General features: G+C 39.8%; 1 protein-coding gene across 2 annotated transcripts in view; it reads right to left on the reverse strand.

The window, feature by feature from the left end:
* Positions 1 to 24,341, reverse strand: part of CSMD1 (CUB and Sushi multiple domains 1) — a 1,521,983-nt gene that overhangs the window by 1,437,992 nt on the left and 59,650 nt on the right. The gene's annotated exons all lie outside the window — the stretch shown is intronic.

A 24,341-nucleotide genomic window follows, 5' to 3' on the forward strand; every position in this document is an offset into this window, starting at 1 on the left:
CAATGCCAAGAAAAGGCATTTAATGACATCAAAGGTGCTATTTTTAGTGTCATTGACCTCTGTGACAGTTTACCCTTTTTCCTCATTAGTATCTTCTTTCCTCTTTGTCTTAATTGTGCTTTCTGAGAGATTCATGTATTTTAATTAATTTGCCAGGACTTTTTTGCATAAACCCTTTACAGTATCATATAAACTAAGAAAGTCTTCCTGTGACTAATATTTCTGGTGCTTTTTGGTAGAAACAGATTCTGTCTCCATTTACCTTCTCTGTCTTCACAGACTTTTCAGAATATTAAAGTAAATTTCTCTACGTGTGAAAAATAAGGTTTAGGTTTTTTAAACCTGTTTACTTTTCCATTTAATTTTATTTTTAAAGAACAACTTCAGTAATACTTGCATTCTGCCTTCATACCCTGATTGCTCTGTGTGGATTCAAATGTTATGCTGATCTGACATCACACACACTACTTCTGTCTGTGTTCTTGTCCTGCCCTGGGCTTCCTATTAATACATGTTATAGAAGATGCCATTTTTAATTAAGTAATACATTAATTATCATACATTGCCAAGTGAATGTTTTTTTGTAATGCTGATAACTGAACACAGGGCTTTGTACATGCCAGACAAGCATAGTACCATTGGGCAGCATCCCAAGCATGGAAGTAGATTGTAATGCCAGTATTCACTCTAGGCTCAATCTACTATTGATTATGGTGATGGAGCTGATAGTAATAATGATGACGATGGTGGGGATAATGGTGATGATGGTGGTAATGAAGGCAATTATTGTAGCAATAATGGACATGGTGATGGTAAAGTTGATGTTGATGATAGTGTGTGTGTGTGTGTGTGTGTGTGTGTGTGTGTGTGTGTGTGTACATGCATGTGCAAGTGTGTAATTCCAGGGCAGCTAAGACTACACAGAGAAACTCTGTCTCAAAAAAAAAAAAAAAAAAACAAAAGAATATATCTTTGCTAATGCATTTTCTTTGTATTCTATCACAGATAACTTGACCTATACCTGTCTTTTGAACTGTATGAAGACTCTATCCATGACCTTTCATGCTATTGGCCATGAATACTTGCTGAGAACACACATTTCCAAGATAATAGACGTAGGACACAAGGTCAGGAGTCATAGTGCACAGGCAAGTGTCCCCTAGTGATCCGGTTCAGCTTAGGAAGCTGCTGGGCAACCACTGACCTTTGCTTTTGGATGGAAAACACACTCAGCTTAGTGCTCTTTACAAAATAGCTTGTGAAGCTTCTCTCTCGTGGACTGATTCCTGAAGGAATTTGAGTTAATTTGATTTATTTGACAATTGCTAGAAGAGTCAACAACTACAGAAAAAGACTCTGTGTCTAGACACGGATAAGATAAATACCAGCCTATATTATCATCTGGGCATTTTACACCAGAGCACATGACCTATAGCTTCAAATGCTGAGTGCAGTTTGCCTCTCTGACTTGAGCTTCCAAGGATTGAAGAATAAGTCCAGTTATCCACTTGAAGAGCTGAGAACCCTGCCTTGAACATTCCATATACATTTTGTAATTATTTCAATGACAAACACCATGGCCCCACTGAATCTCTAGTTACCTAGCTAGCTAGCTAGCTAGCTAGTGAGTTAGTTAGTTAGTTTAACATTTTACACAATCTTCCACAGTAGAGATATCCTCGCTTTAACATGTCAGGGTCTTTGCAAATCTCTATCACTTTAATTCTTCCTCAATTTCAGCTCCTGGAGCATGAGGGCAGCACACACTAAGTTCCCAGTTTCCTCAATGAGAGGCCCCAGGCATGGGCTCTCCAGAGGTGAGGTCTGCATCCTACCCAGCCTTGCTCTTGGCTTGTGTAGAGTGCTTCCTTCCTCCACCTTCCATTCTTTCATGGTACCTTTTTACTGTTTTTAATAGCACATACTAATTACATGGGAAAGACTTTAATGTAACATTTACATACAGGTACATTATGTATGTCAAAATACCCATCCTCCACAATGTTTTTATCCCCCGCACACCTTCTTATCCCCTTCTCTTTTCCAATTAGTCCCTTCAACATGAATAACAGGTTTTTTTTTATTCCAACTGGACCCCCTCAGGACTTTTTTCTTGATCCAGTGAGTTTCATTATGGCTTCCTATAGAATCAAAGATAAGAGGTTATTGACAGAAACATAAACACCTTAGCACTAAAGAAACTGTCTCTCCTCAATATTTAACTGTATTCATTAACCATTTATTGCTCATCTCATATAAAATAGATCTGCTCACCCTCCCCTGCTTAAACATAAGGAAACTAGTCATAGGGGATTGATTCCATATTCAATGAAATTTGCAAGTACAAGAGTGGGGTAGTGAGACTCTCACATGTTCTATGGCCAAAATCCTGCCCATGACTCTACAGTAGGCACGGTGCCTAAGGGTGAACTGTTAACAGGGCAACCAAGAGAATCTTAGGAAGCGCCTGAACAAAGGCAAAGAAGTTGTATAAAGACAATTTTGGATTCTCCATGCTTCCCTCTTTTCTACTTTGGACTTCCAGGCCTGACTCTATTCTTTCATCTCTTGTCCTGAGCTCCTCTTTATATCTTCTCACAATCTGATCCATCCATTGGCGTCATTGTTTGATCAAATTTATGAGTTAGACATGAAAAAAAACCTTGCCTTGTTCCTATGGAGCATCTGCTATTTTCAGTTTGGATTTGGTTATTTAGTGAACTGCATATCCAGTATTAAAGGCATGTTCTCCCATCCACACAGTGAAGAGAAAACTGCAGATCCAATGGAGGCTGAGGAAAGCTCTGCCCTCTTTCCACTATGTCTGGTTCTCTTTTGATTATATCAAGTACACTTTTAAGTATTCATTTAGGAAATATAAAAGGACCAGAAAAGAAGATGAGGCAAAGAGACTCTTGCCAAGCATGCTAATGCACGTTATTTGTATAGACCGTGATCTAGGGAGATAGTGATCGAATCAGTTTGAACAAGGAAATTCACAATGAATGAGACCTGCTGAGAAAATAAATGGCTCCTTTCCATTCAGTGATAAGAAAACCTTTAAAAACTGCTGTGGGATATTCTAGATTCCATTTTCCCTCTAACATCTTTACTCAGCAAACTGTTTACTTGGTGATGTTTTCAAGAATACACTTGTTACTGGAGTGCAGAAACCCTTCGTTACAAGTACAGTGAAAAGCTCCTGCTCACAGTAAAAACACGGCTTTGCCGGCAGAATGATGTTTACATTTTCCTTTCCACAAACTGCTACTTAAGTATTGTTTATAGTTTGTGTTATTTTGTTTTGGAAATTAAAATTAGAGGGAGAGAGAGGGGAGAAGGAGAAAGGAAGGCAGGGGAGAGAAAAAGTGTATATGTGAGAGAGAGGAAAAATTTATATTTTTGCTGACAGTAAAATTAAAAACAAGCACTCACAGTGTCTGCATCTCCCCCTCTCTTGCCGCTTACCAGCCTCTTCATTGAGACCTTATAGAAACAATGACAAGATGCAATTTAAAAAGAAACTATGGACGTTCTGGTTCTTGGCACAGTTCCGTACCTTTCCTCTGCTTTGGTTTCTTCTTTTTGCAGGCTTGGGAACATGGCCAGAGACAGAGCACAGAGCTTGCTGCGTGAAGTCCTGCATCTCATTCCAAGAAAAGAAATTGGTTTTTGCTTTTGCCTTGTTTTGGAACAACTGCCCTCATACTAGAAGAAAGCACCTTAGTGGGAAATTTAATTATTATGGGATATTTAGGAATGTATTAATTGTAACATAAAATGTAAGTAATATTATATGCATGTGTGTTTGTAGATTTTTGCCTACTGAGTTGGGAAATACATGGCTTTCTGGTGCTTATGGAAGTGGGCGATGGTGGTGCATGCTGAAGAGATGTTTGGAGGTTCTTGGAGGATGCTATAGTATTTTTAAGGAACAAAATGTCCATTTCTTAGATCTGAAAGACAAAGTATGTCTTTGGGAACACCTGATTGATTTAACATTTTTAGTTGTAAATTTGAATGCTATACCTGACATTTCCACATTCCGGTGTGGTGATGCAGAACACAGAGGTACCTTGTAGGCTAGAGGAGTTGACAGCAGCTGTGACAAAGGTAGGGTAGGGCCTGCTATGTTCCAATGCAGGACAGTAATACATGCCATCATGCATCTCCTCTTCTGACTCCCAGGCTGGCCACAGCTCACAAAGTGTATCAGACTACAACTCATTCAACATGAGATGTAAGATTAAATTTTTTTGTGACAGACAACATACAGAAGAGTTGTTGTTTAGTTCTGTCATTGTCATCATTGCTTTTGAGAGAGCTTCACTTGTATCTGCAGCCATCTTAAGCCTGCAATCCACCTCATCCTGTCACGTGGGTTTGTAGACTGATCCCACATCTGGTCCACCCATCTCTCTGCTGTGATCCTCTGAGCATTGAGATGCAATGCATTTATTACTTACACCAGTTGCCTCTGAGTGTGATATGCATGCTGTCTTCTTTGCATTTTAGTCTTTAAAAATGTAAAGTAGCATCTAGGTTGTTTCCAGGTTCTGGTGGATGTGGACCCAGTGGCTTCTGCTCAAACTACTGTACCAACAAAGGACAACACATGCAGTAAAACTAAAACCCTTATCCAGATCTATCCAATGGACAGCACTTTCTCCACAGTTATGTGGAGAGCAGGAACTGACTCTGACATGAACTCTGGTGCCCCCTATTTGACCACTTCCCCTTGGTGGGGAGACCTGGTGGCCCTGAGAGGAAGAGTAAGCAGGCTACCAGGATGAGACCTGGTAGGCTGTGATCATAAGGTGGGGGAGGAGGTCCCCTTTTGTCCCCGACCTAGGGGTGGGGAATAGGATGAAAGAGAGAGGGAGGGGGAAACAGGAAGATACAAGTGAGGGGATAACAACTGAGATGTCATCTGAATACATTACTTAAATAAAAACAGTCTTAAAAATGAGAGGTAGCCATGTCCTGAATGTATTCTCATATGGAACTATGATTTTTATCATCACTACCGCATTTCGGGGAAGCTTTCTCTTCCAAGGTAAAGAAAGACATGTGCACATTATAATTTCTCATATGAGTGGATTCAAGAAGAAAAAGGGTAGTCATCACATGTGTAAATTAATGTGATGCTGACAGTGCCATCATCCCTATGAGACAAGCTTGGGGGAATCTCACCCACCAGAAGTTACCTAGTGTCAGAGTCAAACCTTCAGGAGATTTGTCATCAGGTAAACACATACGACATATTTTCTATGGAACCCTACTCCCCACTTACAATGTCCTCTTCTCTTCAGAGCCCACCTGTCTATCTGCAGCACATCTCTGAATCTCCTCTGCTTCTACACCCAACTATGTGGTTTCTTCTCATCTTCTTTTCTGGCAGACATATCTCACAGTGCCCAAGCATCCCATTTACCCATATAAAGACACACAACGATGGGTGTTTCCCTTGCCAGCTTCCTCTAAGCTCTACCTACCAACTAGTAACCTCCTCTAGATATTAACATAATTGGAAACAGACCTTCCGATTCCTGACCCATGACTCTGAATACTTACATTACTTGCTAATGTTCATGTGAGAAATGTGGGCTCCAGCATTGGTCTTTTATTATACAGCTCCTTAGTTATATTCATCACCAACTCCTAGCAGCTCTCTTCCTAGACGGTATTCTAATTACTCCTCTTCTTTTCCTATCCTGACACCCTGGTATATGGTGTTCCTGGGTACAGGCCTGACACCACCCAGTGCTCACTTGTTCAAACAATCACAGATCAGAATATATGACTATCCACCTCCTAGAGCAAGTGCATCTTTCTAGTTTCAAGTCAGAAGTCACATTCCTTGACAAGAATTCATCAGTTTCCCTGGTGGCACCACATTAAGACAGGGAAACAGGCATGTGTCTTCTTCCCTCTGCTTGGTGGATGCACACCTCCTTTAGTAGAACCCAGGCAGCAGAGCAAGTACTGTCTAGCCATCAACCACCCTCCATTTCAGGATTCTCCCACAGGAAAAGATGGGAAAACACCAGTTATCTCTTCAACTTCCTGGAAAATTTCAAAAGCTCTTTCACTACTGTTGTAATTCACAAGGAGCTTTTTTTTTTTTTTCCGAGCTCCATGAACATTCTTAAAATGCCACTACATGCGTTGGCAGCTATATTTCAATGAAGGCAGCGGGTGAATGATAAGAGGAACCATCCTCCCCTCCCCCCGCCCTATGAATTGCTAGTTGACTCCATATTCTCAAAGAAATCAGATAAGTTTATTGTGTGCTACACACACTTCTCACTAGCTGTGGGGACACTCACATTTTGCCTGAATATATCAAAAGCTTTGTCAGTCCGTCAAATGCCAGTGAAAGCAAAGCCATAATTTCAACTTTGGACATCATTTCAGAGGTATGTGTCCAATAACAAAGATGGAACATGAAGATATTTTCCAGCTGTGGCAATGGCTCTGAATCCAGAAGACGGATCCATATGACTGAATTTGTATTGGTTTTCATAAGACTAGAAATTATACATTAAATTGTGTTACCAGGGAATTCTTCCACTACCACTGATGAAATTAGTAAAAAAAAAACAAAAGCAAAAACAAAAACATGATCTCTAATGCAAACGCTATGGAGTTGTATAGGAATCCACCTTTTGAGTGAATATTGTCATGATGTGTTTGTTCCTTGCTGGGTACCTAGTTTCTTTCAATTCTTTCTCATCTTATGTTTACATTATTCCACTTGAAAATAAGCAGGATGTGCACACGATACAAAACTCAGCATATTGTAAAATACAAATGGATAATATGTCCATCTCAGAATTCTGTGATTTCCCTGGACAGTGACTCACCCTCTGTATCCTCTATGAAGTAGGCACAAATGTGCAATATTTTGATTATCACTAGCATTTTAAATTTTAGGTATGCACAACCAGACATACATTTCATGCAAGCAACAGACTAGAGTCAACAGGCTCAGCTTGCTTCACTCTACATTTAATAGTTGAAGTTCAGTGACTTTTCTTCTCAGTGAGATTTAGGAGCCATACAGAACACCATGGGCAGGCGTCTAGATTAGCTTTCTTCATAGACAAAAATTTTGCTTCCCATTCTTTTTGTGCATTTGCATCGTGTATGTGTGTGGTAACTGGGCCAATATATATGTATGTGTGTGCACTTGTGCCCACGCAGATCCAGAGGAAGGTGCTTATCCTGGCTTGATCACCTTCCATCTTACAGCCTGGGAGACAGAATATCTCATTTAGTCATAAACTAAACTGTCATGGAGAAAGTCCCCAAATCCTTCTGTGCCCATGGCTGAGACTGCTGGGGTGACTGACAATGCAGGCCATGGCACAGTTTTTGCATGTGTTCTGGGAATTTGAATGCAGTTCCTCCTGCTTGTACAACAAGGAGTCTTATATGCTGAGCCATCTCCCTGGCACCTTCAACTATTTTTCAATATTACCACTTTCTGAGGACAATAAACATACAGCTACTTGATTACTTGAGTACTTGAGGAAGTGCATGATTCAATTTTTTGTTGCTACTACAGCCACTAAATAAGTTACAGTGATAACTTAGAAGCAGTAAATATGTAGTAAATATGAATTCCACAAATGTAGATTTTATTAAAGTGATATTGTTGCAAATGCAGAAACACAGGGGGGAAACAAGAAAGATGAGGGGATAGGACACAGAGGAAAAATAGCTTCTTAGTACTTGTAGTAGCCTGAATAATAAAGATAATCACAACAATCATTTTAGTCTTGGTTACTGTTAAAGAAGTAAAATTTAAGCACATCATTAGTAACAGATGTACATGGCAAGAGAAGTTATACATCAACAACTCTTCAGTGGCATTTATATGGTTTCAACACATGGTCAAATTTTACTAGGAATCATAGGAATTAAAACACAAGCCTGGGTGTGACCTAGCCAAACAATCCTTCCTCTTCCGAAGAAAAGCATTAAGTAACATCTAAACCAAAAAGTTACTTTACCATGTGCGAAATCTTCTCCACTAAAACAAAATATAAGTGAACAATGCAGCTATCAAAATTTTAATCTGTAAAACTCCATCTTAATCTGTATAAATTCAATAATCTGGAGTTTTGCTTATGCTATAATGGAAATTAATGTCAAATGATGCATTGCGTGGAATTAGGTAGCTAACTACATTGTGATTTGATAGTAGCTCCACAATGCTTATTTTCGTCTATTTCATTTCAGTTTTAAGACACAGTTTCAGGTGGCCTTGAACTTGCCAGGTAGGTTAGGTTGATGTTGAAATCCTGATACCTTTTGCTTTAGTCTGGGGCGCTGAAATTATAGTCCTGTGACACCAAACCCCACTGGAACATAGATTGATAGATATGGATAGGAAGAGGGAGAGCGAAAGAAAGAGAGAGAGGGGTGTGTGTGTGTGTGTGTGTGTGTGTGTGTGTGTGTGTGTGTGTGTGTGTGTCCCAAAGCTTGCAAATTGAAATCAAAGTCCTAATGCCACCTTAAAAGGAAACTAAAAGCCAGAGTCATGTAACATCCACATTAACTATGATCACTAGTGCATTGGGATTTATAGCTTCCCATTTTTAAAAGATACAGTCTATCAGAGTATTATATACCATTTCAACCATTTAGTGATATTAGTGAAGATAAATAAATAAGGACAAAAAAGCAATAAAATAAAATAAAATAAATAAATAAATAAATAAATAAATAAGGACACTCTAAGGCCGTGGTTCTTAGCTTGTGCGTTGCAAATCCTCTGTGGGTGGAACAACCTTTTCACAGCGGTAGTCTAAAACCACCAAAAAAAAAAAAATTGAGATTTACGTTATGATTCATAACAACAGCAAAGTTACAGTTGTTAAGTAGTAAGTAATTTTATTGTTGGTGGTGGGGGTCTCCACAATATGATCTCAGATGCTGTCCATAGTAGGATGGTTGAAAACCACTGGTCTCAGGGGTGCTTGTTTCCTAGGGAAAACCCAAACTTTCCATCTTCAAAACACCACCTTTCCCTATGCCAAGGCACCTGAAGCCCAGCTTAGCTAGCAGCTCGGTTCCCTGCAGAGACGCACAGCTGACTTTTTGATTTCCATTTAGCTATTGCTTTACAGCTGAGATAACTGTCTTTGCTACTCAGCCCCTTAAGTGCACGTCTGTGGTTCCAGACTCTAAAGCTTCTGTTTTAGGCGCGTGTAGTCTGGTGATCACTTCCCTCTGGAGAATGAGAGAGATCTAAAGCACACAAGCAAGTGTGGAGATGGATGTCGTTAATTATTTATGAACCATTTTGTTTAGTACAACTTAAATACAAATACCCCCAACAGGAGGACATTTAGAAGTCCATACTCTGCTCCATGGCAAATAAATGGCCAGTGCATCTCAGGTGATCAAAGGATGTCACAATATGAGATAACCTTTGATGGCAAGTTCTTTTTTTTTTTTCTTTTTTTATTATTAATTTATTCATATTACGTCTCAGTTGTTATCCCATCCCTTATATCCTCCCAATCCTCCCTCTCTCCCGCTTTCCCTCCTATTCCCCTCCCCATGTCTGTGTCTGAGGGGGACCTCCTCCCCCTGTATATACTCATAGGGTATCAAGTCTCTTCTTGGTGACATGACCTTCCTCTGAGTGCCACCAGGAGTCTCCATCCAAGGGACATGGTCAAATATGGAGCACCAGAGTTTGTGTGAAAGTCAGATCTCCCTCTCCACTTAATGGTGGAGAATGTCCTGTCCATCGGCTAGTCTGGGTAGGGGTTCGAAGTTTACTGGATGGCAAGTTCTTTACTTCTGAAAAAGTTTTAGAGGACTAGACATTTTTTTGAGAGGGGGCCAACTTGTCCCTACATCTCTAAGAGGCAACATGCATCAAGAACAGACAGAAAAATATGAGAAGAAATATGGAGCCTCAGCAGTGTGCCCTTGCATGAGATGGGTTCTCTGGGTCCAAGGCGGAGAGGCTCCCCTCAGCCCTTCCCTGACCCCTTCAGCTATGTCAATGCCTAGCAAAGAACTTCTCTAGTCTAGGAATTTGCATTAAAAACTAGGCGAATAGTTACAGAAATAATCAAACCACATGGCCTCAGTCTTTGATGCCTTGTTTTGTGATAACTCCCAGAGGACTGGCAAGATTGGAAGACAGGGAAAGAGTCTTCACAGGAGAAAAGGCTGTGAGAATCACCCCTAATTTGATGTGAAATACTCTCAAATTGTTTGTGGGGTAATCTCCATACACTCTGAGTCTCTAATTCTAGCCAAATGACAATTAGCTGCCAATTACATCTAGGCAGGGTACCAAGCACCAATCCCAAAGGCTTCAGAGTCTTTAGTTTTAGAGTCACTGAAAGTACAGGAAATACTTCCCACAAAACACTGACAATAGCTTGTTATAACCACAGAGACACGACATGCAGAAAACCTTTTGCTCTATAGTTTTATCTCGGAACCAACACCACACAGAAGGTAAAGCCAGCATTCCATACACGTGGCTTTGATTACTCAAAGCAAAGAAACCACAAAATTGGAGCATGTGAAAGACCCTAGGTGTCCTGTGCAGAGAGTGGTGTCTGTCTTGACACCACATCACCTCCCTGGGGGCCCTAGAGTACCCTATGAGCATCTGCAAACACAAAAAAATAGTAGGTAACTGAATGCCTACATGTGTCCAACCACACATCCAGTATAGTAGAAACTCTTGGAATGAAGTTCGTGAAGTCTTCACGAACATTTCAAGAAAAAAATAAAGTTTTATGCATGAAGTACACAATAGCTATTGTGAACGGTTACACCGTCATGTACCAGAGAGTCTGGCAGAAAAGTCTGTATCAGTACCACATGTCTTTACTGAACTGAAAACCTTATTCTTCCCAGGAGCAAGAACCATAGGATGTTGCCCAGGGTTCCCCTAGGTCTTGGGTCTTGGCTACAACTACAACCAATGCGTGAAGGAATTACTTACTCTACGTTAGTGAGAGAGGAACATTAAAAATAGTAAGGACCTTTTGAAGCTCTTAAATAATTCTCTGCTACAATACAATTGTTCCTGTGTGTTTTAAAAAAAAATGCCCTATACACTCAGCTTCTAAATGTCATAAGCAATGATATCTTGTGATTACTACCCCAATGCATCCTCAAAAAAAAAGTACTATTTGATTTCACCCCTGCCTGTGAGTCAGACTTCGTTATACAAGTAAGTAACATTACCTAGACATTAGGGATGTTTACTGAGGTTTGGGATAACCCTGTGTCAGAGGTGGTGTGTTAAGTGTTTAGCCCACCAAGCCTCCTGCCTTTGCTTTTCACAGCTTCAGAAACAAAGCAGTCAGCTAAAGAAAATACTCAGAAAATCGTAAAACCCATGAAGGCTGTGACTTTTTTCTCATTATATTACTACTCCGTTGGTTCGTAGGCTGAGGTGGCTATGAGAGAGGGGCTGAGGCAGAGAAAGACAGAGAGGGATAAAAATAAAGGCTCTGCTATCAAGGGCTCCCACTTTCTGACTTAGATACCCCAAATGAGGTCCAGGTTGTTTCTACATATTCTTCAGTCCCCGTAACTCTGCAAAGAAAGCCTCTCACATCCTTTCTATTGGTCCTGCCTCCCTCCAACACTCTCCCTCAGAGCTGCCCTTTCGGATCCCGCTCTGCTTCCTCACTTATCTCATCTAAGCAGCTTCAGGAAAAAACAACAACAAAAACACTTGTTGAAGTCTTGCTTGCAAATGAAAACACTAATAGTTAAGAATCTATCCTGTGAAAATACTGAGGTCGTTCCCCAGAGCTTAACCTACAAGCAAAGTGTGGCAATTCACGTGAGAAATTTCTAGATTTGGCCTGCACTCATCTGTTGGATGAAATCTATGCACAGAATTCTCTGTGTCTGTAGGACAGCCCAGTAGTAGGTGCAGCGGCCATTTATGCTAGGTTTCCTATGTGTTTCCAGATGAACGCTGTTGAAGAATATACTTTTTATCACATGAACGCTCCTTATGTTTTGTTTGATTATTTTAATTGGAAATACATTCTTCCTAGGACTGTGGTTAACTGGGGATTTATTATCTAAATCTTTGTGAAACTAAAGCAATAAAATGGGCTCAGCGACTTACTAGGCCAAGCATCATTTCATATGGTGTGTGTGTGTGTGTGTGTGTGTGTGTGTGTGTGTGTGTGTGTGTGTGTGTACTCCAGGCATTGGTGTCTTCCTCTACCACTCTTCATCTTAGTGCTGGGGATTGCATACATGTCCTACTGCATGTGGTTGAGGATCTAAACTGTCTCCCCAGCCCATAATGTTGATTAGCCTATTAACAAGGCAGATCCTCTCACATGGTTTCATGTGTTTTCTGTTATTTTCCAGTCTCTTGTACATGTTATAAATGTTGTCATTTTAGAGCAACTTTTCTTCTTGAGGATTCTTTTTTGAGTGCACTTTCAGGTCCACAAGTAAGTAAATGTGAAACTGATTTTTATCAGCAGGCATTTTCCTACCCATCTTTCCTAAGTGACGTTTGGGCTAAATAAAGCAACAGTTGCATTTATTCAAGACTTCAGTTATCGACACACCTCTCCTGATGGCTAGACTTAGCACAAGAGTGAGATAACGTCATGTTTAAGGGTTAGTATATAAAACAGTGCCATTGAGAGCCAACTGTCTCTCACTGTGTGGAGGGTGTGGGCACAACGGCAAGGTCCACCATATTAGGATGTACCTAAGACCACTTGTCTGGGATGCTTGGCTTTGGCCCACAGCACCGCTTTGGAATCTTGCTAGTAAAATACTTCTTTTCATTTTTTAAAGAATATGTTGTCATCCTACTTCTGGATGTGACATTGATGTTGACTTCTGCTACAAAAGTCAGAGAGCAAATACAGGCAAAATGATTGAAATTTATGTTTTAAACTGGAAGGTCTCAAGTCCTAATCCTTCTTGCGCCATTTACTGTATATACAATACAAGCAAGTATATAATGACTCTGTTTCTCAGCATCATCACCTGTTTAAAAAAAAAAAACAACAAACCCAAAACGAACAACAACAACAAAAAAACCAGAATCTACACTACTGATGCCCTTATAACATTGGGGGTACCACTGGCTTTTTAAAACTGTATCTGTAGCCAACAAAAGCAATAACTCTCTTCCAAAATAATGAGTTGAAAACATCTGCTTAAAAAAATCCAAGTTAAGGATACCCCAGACCATATATATGTGTATTTGCTCAATAGTCTAGGAAAACAATGGGATGCTATTTGGGAATTGCTTTTCCCTGTGAATTTGTAACAACAGCCTATGAACTATGTGGAGAGTGTGTGGTTTTCAGGTACGTGAACCCTAGGCTAGCTCTTTGCTGTAAACTGCACTCTCCAGGAATGAAGCTCCTCCCTCATTGGATATATAATCGAATAGGACATCTTTCCTTGACATGCCTGGAACAGACAACAAAGTGTCTTAAAGAAAAGATACCCCTAAATACATCTTCAAACTGAGTTTCAAATCCCACAAGCCAAAATTCAAGGTTGCAGTGAGTGATGGGATGGGTGAATCCCTGAGCTCCTTTTCTTAGCTTCAGTTTTGATGAGTAAGATGCTACATGCCCCCATGCTAAGTCACACATGCTGTGTAACAGCTATCTGTGTGAGTCCTCTGTACACAGTAACCTTGCAGTTATTCGAGGCAGGGTTAATTTTCAAATTTTCCTAAGATTATTTTTATTTTATTAATATTTATATAAATGTTAAATTTTATGGGTAAGATTGGAAGGTTGAGTATTCAATATTGACAAGATGACTAGGGAGACTGTCTGTGTATGCTTTGTGTGTGGCTGTTTTAAGCCTTTCCAATAACTGCCCTATCATACCCACATTACCAAATCTTGCAGGCACAGACCACCCAGTACCTGTGAGGTGGAAACAGTATTCTTTGCATGTCTGATATCGCCAGTTCCTTGCCCTCTTCTTCATTAGCCTAGCTAGCATCTTACCATTTTAAATCCTTCCTCACACACTCTACTTCGGCTTTCATAGATTTCCCAACACTTTCACAGTTTTCAGCATTGGTAGTTTCTGCTGTGACAATGGCTACTTCTGTTCTTCTTGCTTGACCCTCAGTTACTGTTCTATGGATTCAAAAGTGCAGGGGGCAGGTATAGATTTTAGATTATTTTTATTATACATAACGTATATGTCTCTCTGTGAACATTTTTTCCTGCACCGTACAAATGTTTATTTGGATTTCATTTTCAATTATCTCCGTGTTTTGAAATCTAATCTCTATAAAGACTAGTTTTCCCCCATGTGCCACCTAAATTCAATGTCTCAGAGGTTTGGGTGTGGGTTTTTGCTTGTTTTTTTTTTTTTTTGATTGATTGATTGATTTGCTGTTTTTGAAGCTGTCCTCTCATCACTGGCTCTAGATCAATTGTTTTGTGGTCTCCGAATGTCCTTTATTTGTACTGTTTTGTTGTTGTTGTTGTTGTTGTGTTTGTATACTTGGTTTTGACCTAAATGGGAGCCTTCCCTGATGAATATTCCCCATGAGCTTAGGTGACTGAGGATGCTGACCATGACCGTGGCAATCCAGGATGGAGAGGAGGGCACACGGAGCCAGTGCTAAGACTCAGTCAAGCTCTAGCCTTGAGGAGTTCGCTGCCCTATCAGTTACCAACACTTTCACGTTCTCGATTCTACAGTGCATTTACATGTCTCCCATCTCACATAATCCACTACTTGGTGGTTCATACACATATACTAAGCTATTACTTTTTCCTCCAAGTATTAACCCCTTCATGGCCAGGCTCTACTTACCTTCAATCGGCTTTCTTTAAGTAATGATGGCACAATGTATCTTTCCACATTTTCTTGCCTTCAACCTGAATACTCACCTTGAACACTGTTATTGTGTACAATGCATTCTTAGAGTCTTTTTCCTTCATATACTTTGGGAATCTCTGTCTTCTGCTTAATTCATTTCTGCTCTTCCCATGGAATTGCTTGTTTAGGTGGATTCTTAGCTACTGGACTTGTCATTCTTTTAAAGTCATTATATCTATTTTTCCCTTGACCTTTTCTGACCTCTGCTTTTAGTTGAGCATTCAGGATGACTCAGTTTTTCTTCATTCTATATAAATTATGATTCATTCTTTGAGTATCTTTGTTTGTTTGGTTGGTTAGTTTGGTATTGAGGGGTGGGGAGTTGCTTCTGTTTTTCCTCTTTTCATTCCTTTGTATTTCTGCTTTGGATATTTCCAGACAACAACTACCAAGTTCCTTCCTGCCTTCATTTACATCCATGTACAATCTACTGGTTAGTCTCAATAAACATATTTTTATCTCATTGGCAACACTTTAATTCTAGTACACCTTTTGACTATTTTATTCTAGTTTGTAGTTCATAATTTTATTTTTTTAATCTTTTTTTAAACTTTTCTTGTTTTAATTTTAATTTTTTATGAATTATTCAGATATAGCCCATGGACAGACAATTCTTCATGGATTTAGAGAGGGCAGAGATTGCTTCTGATATGAACTCTGGTACTCCCAATTTGATCACTTCCACTTAGTGGGGAGGCCCAGCAGGCACACAGAGAAAGAGAATGCAGGCTATCTGGGTGAGACCTGATAGTCTGTGGTCATAGTTCAGGAGGATGTTCCCTTGACACTTTTTTGTAAAGAGTCCATCACTCTGCTTATGTCAACCAGTCTGTCTTCTGCACCCTCTACCCTTCACATATGCACTATTAATATATCAGCGATAACTACTTTTTGTCTTGTCTAGTAAATTAGTCATTCTAAAATCTCAGTCCAGCAGTGCCAACATCTGCTGGGTTAGGATATATTGCTACTTTGTTTCTTTGGCTTTTGTTGTTTCATTTTGTTGTGTTTTTTTCTTGATTATTTTAGCTTGGCCTGTACAGGTTAATGAGAACTGAAGTAAGTAGGACCTGGGTGTAGAGATTTTTGTGAGTCTTTTGGAGATCTCTAGAACCATGGGTGTCAGTGTTTTGACTCAATCATTAGAGAGAAAGCCATCTTCTTAAGATTTTCATGAGGTTCCTACACACTCCACAGGAGCCTCTTGGTGTGGAATGAAGCACAGCAGAGGTTTTACATATTCCAGTAGGTTAATGTTTTGGCGACTCTCTCTCTCTCTCTCTCTCTCTCTCTCTCTCTCTCTCTCTCTCTCTCTCTCTCCCTGTGATCACTTATTTTTTCTAGTAGTTAGTTCCTTTCTTTTTTTCCTACTATTCTCTTGGTTATAATAGTCTTAATCTGCTTCTATTTATTAGTCTATTTGTCTTTATTATCTATTAATCCTGGCATTTATTTCCTATGGCTTTTTCACTCATTGGACAGAAGAGCCAGTGACAAGCTTTCCCCTTGGGGAAGACCTCTTCCCCTGACTTCCTTCCATGAGAGAAAATGTGATTCTCATGGAGAGAGATCTAGAACACTTCACTGTGGCCAATCATGTGCTTAATGAGTCAAAGAAAGGGATCACTGTACTTTCCCTATTTAGCACCAGGAGGAATTGTGTGGAAGAAAAGGCAATGGTGGTTTGCCTTTAAGGTCTTCTAATGCATTCAAACTGTCCTAAGCAAGTAATGAAAAGTTCTTATTTTACTGTCCCTTCCACATGTGATTTGTGGCTGATTCTCCTGGTAAGTCTGTCATGGCTATGATGTATGAAACATTTCTCTCTGCTTTTCCAAGTGTTTTTGTTTTTGTTTTTGTTTTTGTTTTGTTGTTGTTGTTTTGTTTTGTTTTGTTTTGTTTTTTACTGAGAACCCATTTCTCTAATGGATGAGGAGAAGCCATGAATTTTGTTTTTACTTCATTTAGTTTTTTTACTGTCAAACTATAATGACATTTTGGTTGAGATTGTTGCTTTTAATTTGGTGACAACATTCTCTTCCGTTACCAATTTTAAAAATATTTACAATAGAGAGATAACTAATAGTTCCTATGACCAACAAACTCAAGCATCACTTACGAACTAATATTAAATATGGAATCCCCAAATTCCCATGTTTCAGTGCTAGCTGTAATGTTATGGGTAATTACATTTATATAAATATTCTCCCTATTATATTGGAAAGTTTTACTCATTTTTGAAAGTATGAATATTTTAAATTAAATTTTACTATATTAACCATCTGGCAGCACTAATAAATCATCATTTATAATATAATTTGTAAAATATTAGGAGGCTTATATATTATTATCCATCTTAGTCTATGCAGGTTTTTAATGAAAGCACATCTTCAAGTAACAGGCACTTAAACATGGCACACAGTTATATCTTAGTTTCTGAAGCTGCAAGTCCAAATTTAGGATGCGAGGAAATCTGTGCCTAAGGTGGACCATTTCCTGGTTTATAGACCACCTTGTCTTGCCACACCCTACATGGTGGATAGGTCAAATGATTCCCTCAACTTCTCTCTTTGGACATGTTTTCCATGCATGAAGGCTGCGCCCTAACAGCTTCCCAGTGTTCTGCTAAATATTGTCACTTTGGAATCTAAATTGTAGCATGTGGATTTGGAGAGGAAATGAAGATTCATTTAGGGTTTTCTGAAGAGTAATTTGAAATATAACATTATGGACATTAATAAATTCATTCTTTATACATAGAAAAATCTAGCCATCTGATTGATAGCTCATATTAAAAGTACTTAATTTATCCTCAAACTCTGTCTTTACATCATCTCCAACTACCCCTGTCAACCTTGGTTTATGTCTGGATAACATCCCAGGTGCTGGGGAGTGACCACACAGACCTGCAGGTGGATGACAGCTATTCCTGAAAGTCACCAGGGAGACTCCTACTGGCTACTCTGCAGGGTTTTTTTAGATAATTTGATGACTTCAGACACAGCATAAGCATCTCTTTCCCAGAAATAGTCCTACACAATTTTACAAGATTAATATTTAGGCCTATGTCACTGTTACCAGCAGTCCATAGTAATTTTCCTTAACATCAAGGCAGTAAAAATCTATGACCAACACCTGCCCTTAGCTGCCTCCAGGGATGGCAGAGGCCTCCTGACAGAAGCATTTTGAGCTCCTGTGGGGAAGTGATTATATAATTCTTAGAATAAATAACTCTTCAAACTCCAGAAGTGGGTTGAGTTGGCAAATCCCCAAACTACCTTGAAGCTGAGTCAACCCTGGAGGGGGGAGGTGAGCTTTAATCAAGTCCTGAATCAACTCTTCTATAGAGAAAAAAGAAGTATACATGAATATCTGTATAGGGTGACCGCAACATGTGGAGAGAAGTCAATTTGGTTTTGAGTTTGTTTTTTTTTTTTAAAGAATCACCATTTGAAGAATCACCCTATACCAACTCTGTTGTGGAAGGTACTTTTGAAAGCAGTTGGTGTTTGAAAAGCAGTGACCATAAGTTATCTAAATGAATGAATTCTTCCCCATCTTGTCCAGTTTGAGAAATAGGAAGGCTAATGAATAGTTCATGACTCAGTTTCTTACCTCAGCTTTTTCTATTAAAGTGTTTTGCAGAATTTTGAGCACAACACAGATTTCAACTTTGTGTAAAAATACAAATAGATCAAGACAAGTGATGACAACTTCATTTTTTTGGTAGGACAGTCATTGATGAATAGAATATATATTAGAATATATTGTATATTATGTTATATATAATACATAATATAATAATATATATAATTCTAGACACTTGTCCCTTCCTGGCATGTTAGCACCATTATTGCTACTTATAATAAATGCGTGAATAAGACTTATAGGCCCAGTGATTCTATATTAAGGCAACTAACTGCAACAGGTATTTGGTGATCATCTTTGCGTGAGCTGAATACGTCATAAGAGTAGCTCCTTAATTTGCAACGTGCAAGAGGAAGAAGCAATGATCCTCTCGGACAGGAAGAACAAGTTATGCTACTTTTGTACTTCTATAGTGTTCGAGGCCCTCCATTTAGCAACGCCATCTGAGATCTCTAGTTCCCACCCAGTAGCAAAAATAGTTTAATCTCTGTAGATTCTAGATGAGAAAATCGAGCTTCCAAAAAGTTAATGAAGCTTGCCAAAAATGAGATAATTAGTAAGAGAAGACTGGATTCCAGCACTGTACAATCACAAAGCCTATGCTTTTCTAGTGCTTAACACAGCCTCAGAGAAGAAAAAGAGAGGGTGCTTAAAATTAGCGTGTTCTCTCACTGAGTAAGGGGGAGGCCTGCTTTCCAAGCTAACACTGACGTCGCTGCGGAAAGCACGTGGAGGCAGCTGACTGAATTAAAATGACATCAGGACTCAAGCTGAAAGGCAGGAAGACCATTAGCTTGGAGTTAATGCCAAGGTGAAAGACAGTCAGAGGGAAGGTGGTAGGAAACGAAACTCATTCAATGAGTTTAGTGTCACAACCATCAGACCAGATGACACAGTGTTTCTTAGATCCATCTTCAACATCCTAAGCCTGCACTTCTCCTAACCCTTCCTGCTGTGTTAGCTCTACTCTCTTGCTTCTTGATGAATGCTGACTACATTTACGTACTACACTTCTATTGTCTTTTCTTTCTTCTAGTGTTTTTTGTTCCCCTCCAATATAAGCAGAATAACTGCCAGCAGACTTCAAGTAGTTGCAAAGTTTTACAAGCCTAGGATGTACACACTAGCTTCTGTAGGAGAAATGTGGGGGAAAGGAAAAAAACTGGAGACTTAGATAGGTCTGTGGCAGTGGGGATGTAGAGCATGTTCCTATGAGGACTGTCTACAGATGCTTCCTTGTTTCCATGTCCAGAATCTGAAGACTCATGAGCTCTGTGGCTGTGCCTGACACCAAGCAACTGAGATCACCATCAGCATTTACCTCAACCCATCTCTTCTTAGTATAGATGGTTCTTTGGGTCTGGATGCCTCCTTGCCTTTATAATCCCAAGGCAGTGCCTGGATAGAGGTTCCATAAATGTCATGTCACTGATGAGGATGGGAACAAACCATCACTCTTCAGCATGAGAATTCCCAAGGGCTTCGTTTCCCATCGCAACCCATGCCATCAGAGGGCAACACGGGGGCAAGTCTCCAACACGTGTCTATGGATCATTTTATCATTCTCTACCCACATGGTTTCAGTGCCCAGAAAAACTTCATTCTCACCAGATGCATGCTGTAGATTAGCATTCCATTATCAGACCTTTCCTGGCTATAATTAATCTTAGGAAGAACCATTGACAAACCAGCAAACAAGGGAATTGTTCACGTGTTTCCAGAATCGGGCACACAGTGCCAAGTCACACACCAACCCTTCCACCATGTTCTTCAGGGCATCATAATGAGGAAGGTTTCTCTAGCCAGCAGCTGCCAGGGATATTACTGTTTCGACAGAACCCAATTATGGTGCATCCTTCTTAATTAATGTAATTATCAAAGGAATCTATAAAAATAGGGCTCTAATTAATTGTATCCAATTAAGGTTTAAAATTATAAATCCAGTGATTATAATTTCATGTATTAGGTATGATATTGTGATTCATGAGAAATACTTCTGTGGAAGGCAAATGGCAATTTGACACCTAAATTAGCAGAAAGAAAGATTTTTAACCTATGGATATTAAATTATATCTTAAAGATTATGGCTGGCAAATAAAGGTCATAGTTCTGAAAGCTCACTATCACAAATATGAGAATTATTTACAAATATGTAAATGTATAATGCATTCAAATGCATATGCATATATATGCAAATATAAACATGAACTTATATTTAACACACTGAACTTCACATTCAATTCTGAGAATGGTTTCTCCTTCAGAAGATGTTGAAGGCAAAAGAGAAAACTGTAACATTGCGAGATTTACAGATATGAAAAGAAAGTGTGGCAGGACTTACTGCAAGTGAGGTAAACATACTATAGGGGGCACAGAGGCACTTTATTCTCACACATTGGAAGATAAAGTGGCAGAGTCGCCATTCTGCTTCTGAAGTTCCCAGCAGATTTTCTGCTAGGCTTCAATTCATACCAATAAGCCTAGAGAGGCAGAATGTAATAAAGAATTAGATGGTCTCATCCTCAAGAGCACCATGGATTTTGTCAGCTTATATAACAACCTAAAAAAAGTTCATGACCAATAGTAGCATAAGAGAAACTCTAGAGGGTAGACCTATGGACAATCATAACTTGGCCCTCTGCTATTACACCCACCTTGACTGACATCACAAGAAAGAAAAGGGATATTCCGGCAGACAGATGGAAGTTACCTTGTGCAAAGAAGTGGGATGCATTCTCTCTAATGTCAAAAAGCTGGGCAGGAGCCACTGTAATTCATTTTCAGAAAGATCCTGAAGGCTATTTAGCTCCTTGTGTCTAATAAGGTCATGCTAAATTAGGTCTTACAGATTGTGGCTGCCAAATGAAGGGCATGGGATCAAAAAGCTCACCATCATACACATAAGAATTATTTACATATAAATATATACCACATATGTATAAGCATACACATATCTATGTATTATATATGCATATGTATTTGTAGTTAATGCATATGCACACACAAAAGAAAATGCAACACAAACACTGCTATTCATTAACATACTCCAGTCACACCATAGTAACAGAGTTTCCTTCATGGATTTATTATGCTTGTGAAAAGCTATGCGTCTTAAAGAAACATTTACATGTAGATTAACAACCACAGATTCTGATATACATTTAGGCACTGAAGTGTTTGCACCGAAACATCGAATTTCAGAGAATCTGCATGCTGTCTTCCTTGCTCATGCCTGGTCCCAGCGTGTGTTTTCTTCCTAGAGTTTCCATGAACCAGCACACGCAGAGGAGACAGCACTGAGGTTTCCTGGGCTGTCTGCAGCAGAAGGTGCAACAGAAAGCAGGAATGATGCCTGCGTCAATTTAACTCTCAATTATGAGCTCCCCAGCCTCTGAGCAGACCCAAGGGAGGGGAGAATTAGAGCCTTGGGCTGTGGGACCTGGAAGATCCCGAAGCTTCACACACCGTCTCCAGGTCGGGAGACAGACATCCATTTGGATATGACTGGCGGAGGCTCAGACCTTCAGCAGAGACACTTGATGCATAGAAGACTTGGCATCGTGGCCACATGGAGACCCATCTGTCACAGTGGCATCCTGCCGATTTCAAAGTTGCTTGAATCTTTTCAAGCAAATTCTAGAGCCCATGTAGGAGTGGATCATCACAGGGAGTCAGTATAGAACATCAAGCGCCATCACTTCCATGGGTGGCTCCTCTCTTGTGCCACCCATCCTTGCCCCAGTGTCTTAAATGAAGCACACCTGTGGCCACTTGTGCACAGAATGAGCTCCATTTGCCCTGGAAAGGCAAAGCCAGCACTTCAAAAGGATGTCCTAATGCCAAAAAGACAGGTGGTGTTCAGCAGGCAGCTGATGAAGTCAGGAAGATAACTCAGGGCATAAAAATGTTTTTATAAAAGAAAGTAGAGTACTCTCCACAGGAACACTTTGAGGGCATCCTGTCTATGGCCACAATTATGGAGCTAAATCGAATGTTAGCACATTTGGGTTGCAGGAACATGGGCTAATTCTGAATTAAGGACTTGTTCTCAGCATCAGCAGATATTGTTGGCAGTGCTCAGGGGTGACTTAAAAATAAGGCACAGTCTTTTGTAAAACACGTCCTGGTGACAGAACTGCATGTCTTGGAATCGCAAGTGCACTGTCCAGTCTTCGAGTCAATTGTGTGTCTATGATCACAGAGTCCTTGTTTCTGGGTTTTTTTTTTTTTCACTGAAATCCTGAAGCTGAAGACAGTTGTCTAGGAATAGAAAATGCACACATGTGCTCTGAAAGTTTCATAATTCTATTTTCCTTAGAAGCTGACTTAAATCCCATCGTGTATATAGGTCACATTTAAAAAAAATACTTATTCTTCTGTTGGCGGACATCTGGGCTGATTCCATTTCCTTGTTGTGAACAGTGGAGCAGTGAACAACCATGGTGAGCATCTCCGTGGCAGGAGAGAGGTGCTGCGGTGTTAGAAGGATACACACATCACATGTTCCCTGTCATCTGCAGATCCTGACTTAGGCATTTGTATATATGTAAAGGAGGGGTGCAGGGAAGGCTGTAGCCTATCAAATTAGGAGAGAGAAAGAGCTGGCGGGAAGGAGAGCAAAGGGCTGATGTCACATGCGAGATAAAAGCAAATGCGAGGCTTCTGGAGAGAAGACAGCAGGATGGGGAGGATTCTGAGGAATAGCAGGGGGAAAAATGATAAAAACAGATTTGATTGAATAATACAAACAAACAAAAAGAAACGCCATAATGAAACTGCTTTTTAAGGTAGTACCTTGTTAATGCATGTGGTAATCAACATTTTCCTCACATCAGAACAGTGCAGGAAGTACAGAAGTTGAACTAGCGGACTCTCCTATTTTGAAACTCTTCACTCGTAACCTCCGCTGCAAATTCTTTGCATAAGAAGTCTGAGATTGTCTCTAATGGTGATTTTATTTAAGAACACCTTCTATGTTAGTGTGGCTGTCTGAACATTTTGTAAAATGGAAGGCTTTCCTGAACCTGGGTTGTAGCTAATCTCTAGGGCAGTGGTTCTCAACCCTCCTGATGCTGTGGCCCTTTAATATGGTTTCTAGAGTTGTGCTGACCCCCAACCATAACATTATTTTTGTTGCTACTTCATAATTGTAATTTTGCTACTTTTATGAATCATAACTTAAATATGTAATGTGCAGGATATATCATGTATCACCCCATTTGAAAGGATCATTTGAGCACCCCCCCTAAGGTAGTTACAACCCACAAGTTGAGAACCACAGCTCTAAGCTAATACTGAAAGTGGGTCATACACCCTCCAGGACTCTGAGGACATTTCACTCCTGGAGATGTTCATCAGTCATTGTCAATGTCATGCCTCTTGACTATACAGGATCTCCACCTCTCTAGTCCAAGGGTTGCAGTCCCGTGACTCTATTCCCGTTTTTCCCCCCTACTGTGATAGGGATCCCAACTCAGGTCTTCAGGCTTGTGGACCAACAATTTTCATGGCTCAGGCCTCTCCCCAAGCCTCTAATGCATCCTATAACTAATAAATGCAGCAACGTAAATTAAAGGAAAAAAATAAATCAAAACCCATTGAATACAATGAAGGCTGTTCGCCAGCCACACACACGTGCTGGCAGATATTTGTGAGGTAGGATAGGATAGTTCTTGAGCAGTTTATGTCAATGAATCACAACATTTTGGACAAAATATCCATATCTCTCTGTAATAAATTTGTTTTTAAATAATTATTCTCAAGCTTGTTTCAACCAACTTCCCCAAGTGATAGATTTT

The sequence above is a fragment of the Acomys minous genome (assembly GCF_964271855.1).
Source record: "Acomys minous genome assembly, chromosome: 15".
Taxonomy (NCBI): Eukaryota; Metazoa; Chordata; class Mammalia; order Rodentia; family Muridae; genus Acomys; species Acomys minous.